This window comes from Grammomys surdaster, unplaced genomic scaffold, assembly GCF_004785775.1.
Source record: "Grammomys surdaster isolate TR1022 unplaced genomic scaffold, NIH_TR_1.0 958, whole genome shotgun sequence".
Lineage (NCBI taxonomy): Eukaryota > Metazoa > Chordata > Mammalia > Rodentia > Muridae > Grammomys > Grammomys surdaster.
Window position 1 is genome coordinate 11,961,682 of NW_021605377.1, and position 14,517 is coordinate 11,976,198.

At 34.3% G+C, this 14,517-nt stretch overlaps 1 pseudogene; it reads left to right on the forward strand.

Annotated features, from left to right (window-relative positions):
* The first annotated feature begins 5,017 nt into the window (after positions 1 to 5,017).
* Positions 5,018 to 5,125, forward strand: LOC114634531 (annotated as a pseudogene).
* Positions 5,126 to 14,517: the final 9,392 nt, after the last annotated feature.

Sequence of the window (14,517 nt, forward strand, 5' to 3'; positions counted from 1 at the left end):
GATGGAGTTCTGATCTGTGGAGAGCTTCAGTGTAGAAGTTTGGACTCAATCAGAGCCATTTGCTATTTTGAGTTGAGACTCTATGATTCTTGTTTTCTGGAGTTGATGATCAGCTTGATTAAGAAGAGACTGAAACCGATAAAATAAAACCTTCTTTTGTTCCTGGGACCATAGATGCTGGTCAGCTCTGCAGATAAGAAATCAGCAATAATTAAGAAAAGACTTGCATTATTGAAAAGAAAAAAGAAAAGACTTACATCATTGAAAAGAAAACAGAAAAAGAAAAGACTTACATCATTGAAAAGAAAAAAGAAAAAGAAAAGACTTGCATCATTGAAATGATCTGAGAAGTTCAGAGTCCCTACACACACAGAAGCTGTGTGGCTGTGGTATCCAAAGTTGTACCTTGCACTGCCAGCCAACTAGTTGTGTGTATGAATCACCCAGGTAGTACTGGTTCTGAAGGCATAAAGTGTCATGGAGAGCAGCTGAGGTTTGGCATTGTGAATCAGTGCTAGTCTCCCAGAAGAGAGTTCAGAGGAAGCTGATGGTGAATATAGTCCTGTTGCCACAAGGGACCCCATCACTTTGGAGATGTCAGTGCTGTGAGATGACCACTACCACCATCAGCAACAGTGATGGTGGAGCAAAGCATGCCAGAGCCTAGAAGACTAGGTTTATTCAGAATATAGAACCAAAGAAATGACCCAAGCTCTTTGGAAGAGTGAAGAGGAAGGTGAGTGAATCCCAGATAATCGGACATTAAGTTATTTATTCTTTTGAAGTTTATTTTGGCTTGGTACATAATGTGACTGTGCCCTGGTTCCTCCTCTTTGAAGTAAGAAAATATTTAATTTATTTCTGATTTGACAGGGGCCCACTGATGAGAGTCTTTGAGTTTTAAAAGACTTTGGATTTTAAAAGGAACTAGATATTTTAAAGAGTCTGAAATTTTAGGGGTTTTTTTTAGATCTTTAAGTACCGGGACTTTTAAAATTTGAAATATTGTATATTATTATATTCCTGTTAATGTGAGATCTTGTGGATGAATATGAAAGACAATTTTGTGTCATAATAGTGATGTGTTTGTGTGCCAAGCTGACAAGGGGCCCATTGTCCTGGCTCGCTTTATGTCAGCTTGACATATGACAGAGTCACTGGAGAGAAGGAAAGATCAACTGAGAAAATGTCTGCTTACAAAAGGGTACAGGGTGGGCTGAGTGCATTTTCTTAACTAGTGATTGATGGAAGAAGGCACAGTTCATTACAGGTGGTGTCATCCCTGAGCCGCTGGTCTGTGATTCTAAGAAAGCAGACTTTGCAAGCCACGGTAGTCATCCAGTAAGCAACATCCATGCCCTCTGCATCAGCCCGTCTCCAGGTTCCTACTTTGTTTGAGTTTCCATCCTGAAATCACTTGATGATGAACAGTAATATTAAAGTCTAAGCTCAATAAATCCTTTCTTCCTCAGGGTTTTTTGGTTATGATGTATAATCACAGCTATAGAGACCTTAACTAAGACAGTGGTCAAAATGTGCATATATTTTTCACTTGTTAAAATTTCTTATCATCCGGATATTTTTGCAAAAGTCTACTATAAAGTCAAACAAAGATGCAATTACTTATGCTTAAACAAAAGTTAGTAAAAGGTAAACTTAAAAAAAATAAACTAAAACTTAACTTAGAATAATTAAAGAAAAGTGTATTCTGATTGAACTACCAATTTTTAAAATATCAGTATGCATGAATTTTAGGAAAGGTATAGTTTTTGTATTTAGTTATTACTTATACCTACAGTTATTATATCTTACCATGAATGCTTCTTAGTATGATATTATTTAAGTATATGTTTTAGTGTATTTAGCCATTTCAAAAGTAAGAAAAAAAACAAAAATAATTTTATGATTCAGTGTGGTAAATTAAAGCACTCTGTATTGACTTTTGAAGAATCCTTTTTAAAAGGCAAGGACAAGGAAGTAGGCTTCAGGCAGGAATCTGACTTTAGGCTAGAACAAAGAAATAATTTTAGACAGGAATCTAAATTTTAGGCTAGAACAAAGAAGTAGGCTTCAGACATGAAAATGACCTTGGGCTAGGACAGGGAAGTAGGCTCAGATACTTTTGGTCATTCTGATAAGCCTTTAGAAACAGTGATCACGGGAGTGTTTACGTAATAGGGTTTAATGCTTTGCTTTTTTCTTTGATTATTTGTATTTATTGTCTTGCTTGTTCCTTGACTATTTGCGTCTATTGTATTGCTAGACCCTCAACCTAGAACTGACCTTAATACATGCATGTAATCAAAATGGTATAAAAACATAAAGGAAGAGGGGGTATAGGTAGGGGGTTCTGGGGGGGGGAAATGGGGAAAGAGGATGCCATCTGTATTATAAATAAATAAAATATCCAATAAGAAAAAATCAACCTATTCATAAAAAAATTCAAGTTCAAGATATTTCCAACCAATGTTCTAACCAAAGAGACTAAAGAGGCAGCTGTCCAACTCATGGGCTTCCAAGCCGTCACACTGAGTTAAGTTCAGGGGCAGACCCTAACTGGGAGAATTTTACCTCATAATGGTTTTTATGCCAGGCAAAACTGACACTGTTCAACTTGAAACCTTGACCACAGAACTTAGATCAAATTCAGAGCCTTTAATTAGTATTATATTACCGAACTTCACAAAAAACTTAAATATCTAAGTTACAGAGAGGCTTCAAAAATTCATTGATGCTGGAGACAACATGATTTTTCTAACCCCTACCTCTAAGGCAACAGATATTCTAAGATGAATATGTAACTATTTACGAAGCTTCCAACGCCCTGGAGGGTTCATTAAGATGCTCTTAAGTGATCAGAGGTTGAGACCTGATTTCTTTCTCTTTCAAAGGGGAAAACTGGGGACTGAACATCAAAGATCAACGTCTCTAGGAAGTTGAAGGTTTGGGACAGTCTTCTCGGGCACTCATTCCCAAGCACATGGAAAGCTGCCACCAAAGCAGCCACAGCTGTGACACAGTCATCCACCTTTGTGAGCTTCTCTTTGTTCAGATACAAAGAAAACTCACAGCCATGTGGAAAGGGTTTTTAACTTCCAACACAGCTGTGGACACATGCACCTGAAAGAGGAAAGACATCACTATTGCTGATATGTGAAACAGCTAAATGATAAAGCATGCCTGAATGTCGAACAATATTACACTAAGTGAGCTAATTATAGTACAGCCTAATCATACAATAAAACTACTAAAATAGTTTTTTACCTTGTAAGTGAATCATGTGAAGGTATAAAATGAATGGCCATAAACATACTCTCTACCTTCTCATTCAGAAAGACAACAAGGCTGGGCTCCTCTCCAAAAACATGTGGAAGGAGTAAACACATGGCAGTCATCTTCATATCTGCCAAGGCAAGCATGTCCAAGTTTTAAAAATGGCAGATGGGGGGAGCTTTTGAAAATTGTACAAAAAACTACTATTAAAATGTTGGGTTTGCTTTTCATTAAATTATCATCACCTTCCATTGTGAAAAAAACTATGTTTCCCCTGATATTTATATTTTACATGAATAGGTGTAGAATATACAGATAGATAGATAGATAGATAGATAGATAGATAGATAGATAGATGATAAATAGATAGATAAACAATAAATGATAAATATATGTGTGCCTCCACATACAAATATGTAAACATATGGATATGCATTTATTTATATCCAGGTATAAACTTATGTATGTTCATGTATGTCTTAAAACTATCAAATTAAAATGTTTTTTATTTTATCAGTTATATTTGCATGTGTGTATTAATGTGTGTGTGTGTGTGTGTGTGTGTGTGAGAGAGAGAGAGAGAGAGAGAGAGAGAATGTGTAGGGGGTGTGTTAATGGATGCATATGAGTGTTCAGGTCTCACCAGGGGCTGGAAGGAGACATTAGATCCTCTAGAGCTAGATTTCAGACCTCTCCTATGAATTTTCTCTATCATAGAGATACCAGCCACCTAACAGTAGTGTCTATCCTAATGATCTTATCTTAACTACTTGCATTCGCAAACCCATTTCTGTCTTAAGCCACATTCTCTGCTACTATGAGTTAAAACCTACTATGCGTTACACAAAAATTTGATGATATAGTAGTATCTTCAAAATGTCAACCCCCATGAGAATTCTAAAGTGGTTCCCCTCCTAATTTTATTACAGATCTAAAAGTTAGCAGTATGCACTTTGGCTTCAAAAGGGAAAAATCCTAATTAAAGTGGTTTTTACATGAAGAAGAGGAGAGAAGGGATGAAGGTGAGGACATAGTTAGAACAACAAGAAGAGAAGGGAGTGAAATGGAAGGTGTAAACAATGTATATCAGATGTAAAATAATATTGTTCTAAAACTTTAGGAATATTTTTTTTTTTACAACTAAACGTCCTTTAAGATACATTCAGCAGGCTCTGGCTTTTGTCAGGGGCATGCCTTTGGTTGCTGGGCTTGCAGCTTCTGGGTTCCATTTTCTTCTTGAATCAGTGATTTCAAATGTTGACACTTCCAATTAAGGAGCCACATCAAAATTCCTCTGACATTGGATTCTGATTATATGTTTCACTGTTCATTCACATAGATGTCACAGTTCTGAATATAGAGCACATATCTACAGAAACCTCCCATCCTCATGCAAAGATAGGATATCTTACAAATAGATTAAAAAAAAAATGACAGGACTATCTGTGTTGTAAAACTGTATTCACTTATGACACATGCATAGGTTTTAATTTTTTTGTTCATCTATTTTCTTATGAATGCTTTTGTAGAGCTCCCACAAAGTCATTTTGTTTGTTTGTTTGTTTTGTTGTTGGTTTTTTCCCTTATGAGATATAGTGAGAAAGAAAATTAAAATTAGAGGGTGTTTAGGACATATCTATAGTGAGTGGTGGGGGAAGATCCAAACGAATGTTTTCATGGGGCATGTGGAGCCTTAATAAATACTTTTTTTTTAAAGCATAAGCAAACAAAAAGTATTCATCTGATCCTAGAGGCATTATAGCTGTGGCTACTGTGTTACATGCAAGTCAATAGGTAGGGAAGAGGTGAGAGGGTATGCCTACGCTCAGTGTGATGAAGTGAGCCTGACATCATCACCAGTCAGGTTCCAGGGGGCACAGACAAGAAGTTAGCCTGAGACAACCATCAATCGCACACACAGGCTTAGACAGGTTCCCAGGGCAGAAGAGCTGGTCCTGTCCATCACTTGCTGCATCACTCAGAAAGCCAGGCCCTGCACTTCTCCTGAGCAGCTGGCACTGGATGTAGGATTTGGGGGTGACATGGCCCCAAGAGTAGAAGCATGGGAGAGCCTGCCCCCTGCCTCTTGTCTGTTGTGCTGTGGCTTCTACAATAGAGAGAGCCTCTCCCCTCCCCCTACAGTTTGCCTTTTTCATCTGCTGTAAGTAAGGTGCTCTACATCTCACCTGGACAGCACAGTAGAGCTGACCCTGATGTTGGGAGCTAGGGTGATCTGAGTCCAAGGGTGTGAGCATTGAACAGTTGGTCCTGTACCTTGTCTGCTCTTCTGCAGCGTGGGCAAGGAGAGATGACCACCCCACACTCACCCCTTGTCATTCCTCGAAGGTTGGAGAGCTGGCCTTTTGGTTCTGAGAGCAGGAGATCAGGTCCTGGGTAGCAGAATAGAGTTGGCTCTGGTTGTGAGTGTTGCTGGAGAGTCTGCCCTGAGGGTGGGAAAGCTGGAGAGCCTGCAGGTTGACCAGCTCAGATACCTCTCAGGCTCAGATCCAGGGTTTCGAATTGGTCCACTCTACTCCAACATCCACCTCGTGGATGAACTGTTGGATTGTATGAATAAATAAATAAAATAATCAGTTAATGTATATACTTCTAAATTACTTCAAATTCAAAAGCAAAAGAAAGGAAGGAAGAAAGGAAGGAACTGTGTAACTTGTGGATATGAGTTAATTTTCTTTCTAAACAAATAACCTTTGTCTTAAGTGCAACAAGAATAGTAAAAGAAAAACACATTGCCAGAGCCTGCCTTTGAGAAACCAACCAACCGACAAACAAAGATAACAAAAAACCCAATAACAACAAAAATCATTAGATTAAGTTATTAATGTAACTAATAATGCCATGGATAATTACAATTGGCCCTCATTATACAACACTGCACAGAGTATCTCAAGTCTACTGCCTCTTATTCGTTTCTTGTGCTTTGTGTCCTTTTGACCAAATATGAAGTTATATCTTTTAAATGAAAATTAGGCTGGCTTAGTGAATTTAAATGGAAGTGGCTATCAAACCCAACAACATAAATTTGTTCACGGCAAACCACAGAGTGGAATGAGGCATTAAATTATGAATGTTATCCACTAACCTTAGCATGCCACCTCATGGCACACACACAGACACACACACACAGAGATACAAACACACACACAAACATACACAGACAGACACACACACTATGAATTCATAAATTTTAATTAAAAATTTCAGAAAATTTAAAAATTCATGTTTTCAATGTTATAAGTCAATATCAAAAATTTGTTCTGTTTATGGAATTTACTTCATAAGATAAGTGAAATTCTTGACAAAATTATGAAAATATTTTAAAAAACAATCTTGAACTTATTGTCCTATGTTTTTGAAAGTGAAAATTTAAAATAATTATTTGATTAAAATATATGATTTGCTATTTTGAAGTATTTCTGATTTTACATTGGAATGTAGAAAATATAAATCAGCCACTGATTATTGATAGTGTTTTCTAATTAATAAGTAAGGTACTTGCATTACTATTTTTTCATAAAACATAATTTTTATATATTAAATTAATAAAATCATTGCTTGCAATTTGGTTTAAGCCTAATAATTACAGCCATAAAACATTTCTTCTATTTAAAATAAGCTTGGAGAATATTTACTTTTGCAGTCAGGAAATATGAGTTTTTATATCACTTTGAAAATACCATTAAAACAATATTAAATATTCAAATTTTATTCTTCCAAACTTAACATTATATTATGTAGTCAAAACAGAAAACGAAAAGACACAGTTAAAATGATAAATTATCTGTGTGCTATCAACTCAAATAACTTATTCTATCATAACTGTTGATAGTTTTGAAATAGAAGAACAACGAGAAGAATCTTGTTCCAATGTGTAGGTGAACTTGAAATTATTTTCTCTGGTTATTGGTAGACAGAATAATAAGGAGATAGACGGACAGAGAGACACATCAATGAATACATGGTTATTGATACTGCTTAGTATATGTTACTTTTCCTTGAAACAATTCAACATTTAGAAAAACTGCATGGAAGAGTCACAGTTGCCTGTTTTACTTAAAAATCACTGTAAACCCTAATTTGGGGAAGGAAAATATTGATATAAAGTATAATGAAATATGACTTGATGCACATACAATAAATAGTTGGTTAATGCTATAAAAACCTGTCCTCATTATATGAAAGTATATATATTTTAACATGTAGTGTATATTGTTTACAAGTTTTATAAGTAATGGACATTATGAACACTTAAGAATGTCCATTGTAAATGCATACATATGGGATTATTTGCAAATAATCAAAAAATTTTTGATATGCATAAGCAAGTTTTGGCATTTATAGTTTGTGCATTTGAGTTGTACATAATGTATATATTACAAATCTACAAACACAAATATTAAATACAATAAAATAATGTTTAAAATATTTGTTAAATATTTACTGTTTTAGTTAGTTGGAAATTTAATAATCAAGCTTGGAAAAATCATTTGGCTCATTTTTGAAGAATTAGTGAAATAAGTAAGCAATTTTTGCTCAGATATCATGTGGATGATTTTGATGACTTCTTAACATACTTCCTAAAACTAAATTGCAAGCTACATTTAAAGGCCAGGTATTGAATAATTTACTAAATATTGAGTGTGGCTTGATGAATTTGGAACCAATCAGAACTGTGGCCATTACAGCCTGATAGAATTTTTCAGGATTTGCATTCCCTCCTCATTAAAAGATAGTTTCACTGTTTTTTAAAATTATATATACACATACACAAACACACACACACTCACATATCTAGCACACTAGTGACCTTTAAAATATGTTTTAAATAAGTTGTATAACTTTTCTTCCTTTTCTACCATCAATGTCTTCAAACTGCTCTATATCAAATCCTTCCTACAGCCTGCCATCTCTTAAGTTTCAGCGTCTTCATCATTTATTATTATCATTATATACATATTTGTGTGAATATATAGAAATTATATATATAATATAATATAATATAATATAATATATAATATAATATATAATATATTATATATAATATATAATATATAATGTATAATATATAATTTTATATACATATATATAATTGATTTATTTTGCTTGTGTGTATATATAACAAGCATTTCATCACAGAAGTCATAAAGACAGTTTTTTTAATATGAAATCCAGATAATCATCTAAGTATGTATATAAGATAAAATACATTTAATATTTATCAGACACAAATACACATTGTTCATGTGTGTATGACCATTTGTGTGTGTGTGTGTGTGTGTGTGTGTGTGTATGTGAGACACTTATGTGTATGTCTTTGAAGAAATGTTCACCAGAGAAGATTTTAGCTAAACTTCATTATAAATTTTTTTGGTGGGGCTGAGAAAACTAATCTATGAATGAGAGATTACATTTTTAACATAATCACTCATATTCATTTTCTAACAGATGCAAATTTTTAAATCAGTTCTTTGACTTTGTATTCCTATTGCTCTTTTTAATGAGTTTTCTTTCTTTCCCTGGATCATAATTGCTGATGAGTATTATCACATTAATACAGCCAAAGAACGAAGCTAACACATAGAAAAAGGAGTGTGTAGTCTTCCATAGCTTTGGTCTATAGCTCTCCTGCAGGGATTGGAAGTGTAATAATCTCAGATGAGGTGGTTTTCGGCAGCAAAGTCGAAATCTGTAAGATGCTGATGTTTGGCGTATACCTCCTGAATTCAGTCCCTTGAATTAGGCCGTTTATCTGACCATGGAAGAGATTTGAGGAAATCATGTTTCCAATACATGCTGGTTACCACTACTGGACATCCAAAGTTATAGTCTAGAGTGTGAATAGGAGAGAACTGAATACAGAACTCTGAGGGGGATGTAATGGATCAGTCAAGGGAAGAAAGTTTAGAAAGCACATTCGAAAGCAGACTCGAGTTGAGGAAAGTTTAGAGCTACATCAAAAACGTAGGAATCCATCACTGGTATTAAAAGATGATGATTTTGTGACAAGAAATTTTATTTTTTGAATGCTGACTACACATTCTAAATGAGCAGATGATAGGAAGAATAAAAGACCAGGAAGCCTGAAAAGATTTTAAATGTCTTTCAGGAAAATTGGGCATAATTGAATGTTGGCGAAGTCAATTGATTTCAAGAGTAAACAACTAACTCATACACTAAAGAGAAATGCATGATAATTGATATTTATTTATCACCCAAACAGGAAAATGATATATTTGTATAGAAGAAAGTTACAAAAATTGTGTTCGTTGGTATCAGATGTGGATCGATACAGTGGAAAAAAACGTGTGTGCTACGCAATTATATGAGGTTTAAAACATTATTTTATTGGATTTTTCTGTGAAAGTGCACATTAAAAGAAGAGAAAACTTAACTATTAAGTTTGAAGAGACTCTAGTAGTTCACAACTAAGCTACAATAATGAAAATTTGGAAAGAAATCTTAGAAGGAATTTAACATGATTCATGGATACTGCTGAAATCCCAGCAAGGTTATACATATGAAACTACAAACAATCTAGTACCTGATGAAAAAAAAAAAAACCAGAAGTTTTCTGCCCAGTATTGGAAGATAGAATTTTAAATGTGAAGTTCTCCTTAGTGGAGGCAAATCGGAAGTGGAACCAGACTAGAGAGTTCATTGAGTTTCAAAGAATCAAGAAAATAATAGGCCTGGCAGATAATTCGTTTGGATGTTGAAATCCTATAAAGCAATTGTAGGTTTGTAATGTATATGAAATGCTATGGTAAATGACAGAATGAAGAATAGTAGGAGTGACACCATCAGATGTCAAATGACCCATAAAGGAATAAAAGTGGAGAAATAATGTGGTTTGGAAACCTAATCCTGGGTTAGGTTTATGAGTCAACCACATTGCTCATATTTCACTCTGTCATTGTAACATTATTATTTGTGCTCCGTGTGAAAGGGAACGTAACAAAGAACAGCTGAGGCACCTCAGGGCTGTGCAGATGGATCATGTTGCCCTCAAATCTCTGACTTTATCTGAAACTTAGGCAGAAGTTTAAATCTAGTTAAATCTAGTACCTTTTTCAATGAAAGAAAGTGTGAGAAAGTATAGAAGTTCAGCATTTTTAAATGTGCACGTGTGGTGCGGGTGTGTTTATGTTTACATGAGCATACATTTGTGTGTGTGTGTGTGTGTGTGTGTGTGTGTGTGTGTGTGGTGCAGTGTGTAAAACTAAGCATGATATCAGTAGTCTTCCTCAACCACTTCTCAATGTTTCTTTCATTATAGTCTTTGAATTAAAATCAGAGCTAGCTAATCTATGGTTTTGAGCTAGCCACCTTGTTTGAAAAAAAAAACTTCTATTACTATCCTTAGTTGAGTGATTTAACTTCAAATTGTTTGATATCTATCTATCTATCTATCTATCTCTATCTATCTATTGATAGATAGATAGATATAGATAGATAAATAGATGATGATAGACACAGAAACAAAAGGAAAAATTATTATCCTCAAAAGGATCCCTATTTCTCTGCTCTTCTTCAAAACATGGCTTTTCTATTTCTTCCCATCCCATGGCACAGGTCTCTTGGTACTCCCCCTATGAAAACATGCTCACATGCCTCATTCCTTAAATGTTATTCTGCAGATTCTTTGTATGTGGATTACTTTCATCCCGTTCATTTCACCATCTGTTTCTCTGTCTCTGCTCTCAGATGGTTGGATGCTGTGGGTAGAGAAAATGCATGTCTGTGCAGGTGTAGTTTCCAACTTTAGCTAGGTCTTAGCTCTGTGATCCTGTGATGTGGCCCCCAGTTGGTGTCTTCATCTGTTACAACAATTCTTTCAAAACTCTTTCTGCTCTTAAAACTTGTGCAAAGTTAGGCTCATTTCCTGTTACTATAAGCAGTTATGATTAAGTGATATTATTTCTCTTTGTCTTCTTTTCTCCTACTTTATTCTTAATAGACACAGCAAAGTGTGCAGATATAGCTATATCATCATATTAATGTCTTCTCTATTGATGGCCATGCAATCTACTTCCTAATAACATCACTCACCTACAAAGATGTAGTATATAATCCAGAAACTTTAACTACATGTCTGTATTTGGAGTATAACCAGAAAAACTACTTAGGTTCACTAACTAGCATTCCAAAAGCACTGTGTCATTTTATGTTATCAGTGATAAATAATGTAGGATCATGAAAGGGTCTTTTAGCTCTGTAACTCTATTATGCCTGATTGGTGAGATTTAATACTTTTGTAGTTTGTATTTGTTCAACAGTTTATTTGATGTCTATTACCCAATATTACCCCATTAATCATTTATTATTCTTTTGTGAACATTAGTATACATTTATATTATCTATCGGCCTCTGTCTCTGTCTCTGAAGCTCTCTATTTCTCTGGCCCTCTCTCTCTCTCTCTCTCTCTCTCTCTCTCTCTCTCTCTCTCTCTCTCTCTCTCTGTGTGTGTGTGTGTGTGTGTGTTAGAGAGAGAGAGAGAGAGAGAGAGAGAGAGAGAGAGAGAGAGAGAGAGAGAACAAGAGAAAGAGACTTTAAGAGCATATAATGTCTGTGTTTTAATTTGTTCCATCATTCAAGATAACAATTGAATACAAATATTACAGCTGATTATTATTTTAATGTAATTTGTCTGATTTTTCTAAAAATATAAAATGTTAGTTCAGTTAACTAGGAAATTAAACTACTGTATATTATTCATATTTTAATGAAATGAGTTTAGTTAAAAAAAATTAACTCTTTTTGAAATTGACATTACATACAAACAAAACAATATGTGCCAGAAATATTTATATTAAGTAAAATTATTTAGGTATCTTGCAAAAGAAGATAGAAAGTATCACAAAAAGCAACTCAGAGCTTCTAATAATTTGCATGTCTGTATGAAACAGAAGTAAGTCTGCTCTAAAGTTTGAAAATACCACCTGTGAATATACAGTATTAGGATACAGAACTACAGGTGTGGATTATTTTTAAAAAATTCACAAGTGTACAAGGAAATCTTTGTAAGAATCATCATTTGGTTTGTTATAAATATATTAAGCATTATTAGAATTATACTATACTATCACATTCAATTATTTCTATATTAAGGCTGTTTTTCTTTTGACTGAATTTTAGAAATTGTAAATAACATATAGATACGTTGAAAGGCAAAGTCAAAAGAACATTGTCGGTTTGAAATCTTTCTGTCTTCTCTTCATGAAAACCTTAAGATATATATAAAATATAGAGGACTCATAGAACTCTTTCTTCCAGTGGCATATTAGGAAAGCAGAATTTTGGGTTTTTTTATTATAATAGAAATAAAGGACAACTTTACATAGTCAAATTTCACTTACCAATTATGACCAGGTTTCACCTACTTCTCTCTTGTTGTCAGATCCCTGGTGTGTTTTCATAATATAGATGAGCTTCTATGTTTTATCCATTTATTTGTCTTTATAGAAGTTATAAATCAAAAGGTATGGTCATCAAAGATTTTGACAAGCCTAAAACAGCAAATAAGACATGAGCATGATGGTGGTGGATGCTAGATTTAGGTATAAAAATAAAAATGGTCGGAAGACAAGTGAAATTTGATAAAGACTATAAAATTAGCAAAGCTACCCAAAAGAAATTTAAAGGGAAGTGGTTATAGTAGGATATCTTTATTTCTTTTACCGTTTGCTTTTCATAACAGTTTTGAAATTCAATTTGATTTTAGTTTACTTTAAGATACTATAGTTTGTAAAACAAGCTTGGAAAGAAGCACAAATGTGATCTATTAATTTTATATGTGTGATACATATAATGTGTGTATATTAACGTAAAACAATTCACTGGGAGTTGGAAGACTGTGGAAAATGTTGGAACATGTGCTTTAGAAAAAGTGTGGTAGATTCGATCAGTACATTCCTAAGACACAAATTTGTTTTTTCATTATTTCTTCTAACTTAACATTCTTCAAAAATATCTGAATAGTGTAATAGAAATGAATGACAATTTGTTTCTGTCACACAAATGCCCAATAATTGATACAACTAATAGAAACATTGTTACTCAAAAATTAAAAATCAATAGAAGTTATCAATGAAGCTCTTTGTTTCAGAGCATAGACAAAAACAAATTAGTTTTCTTTTTATTAGAGGGCATCTTCTTTTCTACTGTTTCCTCATGTTTGACATAGTTATGCTAACAGTCCATATAAATTCCCTTTAGAAACTCAACTAGTTTTCTTATGAATATTTTTCTACACTAATTGTTACAAACCTTAAATTAATTGTGGTTTTGTGTGCAGGTGTGTCTTATGTAGATATATGCACATGTATTTAGAAGCCTGTGAAGGCTAGGTCAGACAGATTTCTTGGGACTGAATAACAGATGGTTGCATGCCAGTAGATACAGTTCCTACAAACAGAACATAGGTACTCTGAAATAGTGGTTCTACTCTACCACTGAGTCATGTCTCCAGCACCATGATCTAATGATCTGATACTTATTAATGTTATACTAAGAACTTTTAATATCCATCTAAGTATATACCTCTTAGTGAGCATTCGCTTCATAACAATATGTCCAGGGCCACTGACTCAGGACTCAGTAGTTAAAGCATGACTGGCCACAAAGTTCTGCAATTTGAGCTCAACTCTGACAACCTACACAAAGGTGAAGGAGTTTTTGTAGTTATCCTCTGTCCTTCAGTGGTTTGCTTTGGCCCTCTCTCTTTCTCTCTCTCTCTCTCTTTCTCTCTCTCTTTCTCTCACTCTCTCTGTATAGCTCTGTCTCTCTGTAGCTTTCTACATCTCTGTCTCTATTTCTCTCACACATTTGCAGACAAACATGTGCACACATAACACACACATACATACATGGGACATGAAAGGGAGAGAGAGAGACACACACATACACAAACAGTAAATGAGAAAATCAAGAAAAACATATAAATGGTCTTACTCAATGTAGATATTCAGGGAATATAAGTGTATAATTTACATAGCTGTCTTTTCATGTCCTATTTTGCCCTTTTGTCTAAGGCACACATGTTTATTGACCATATAGTCTTTGTTTTCTGTGTAGGTGAGTAGAGAAAGACATCTAATAAAGCATTTTGGTACTGAAATGCCACACCGGGTACTTTAATTTGCTGCAAATAAGACCAAATTAGAGTTTAAAATGAGAACATAGCTGCGTTTCACTTCTGGTAGCAATGTAGCATCCTAACAGCAT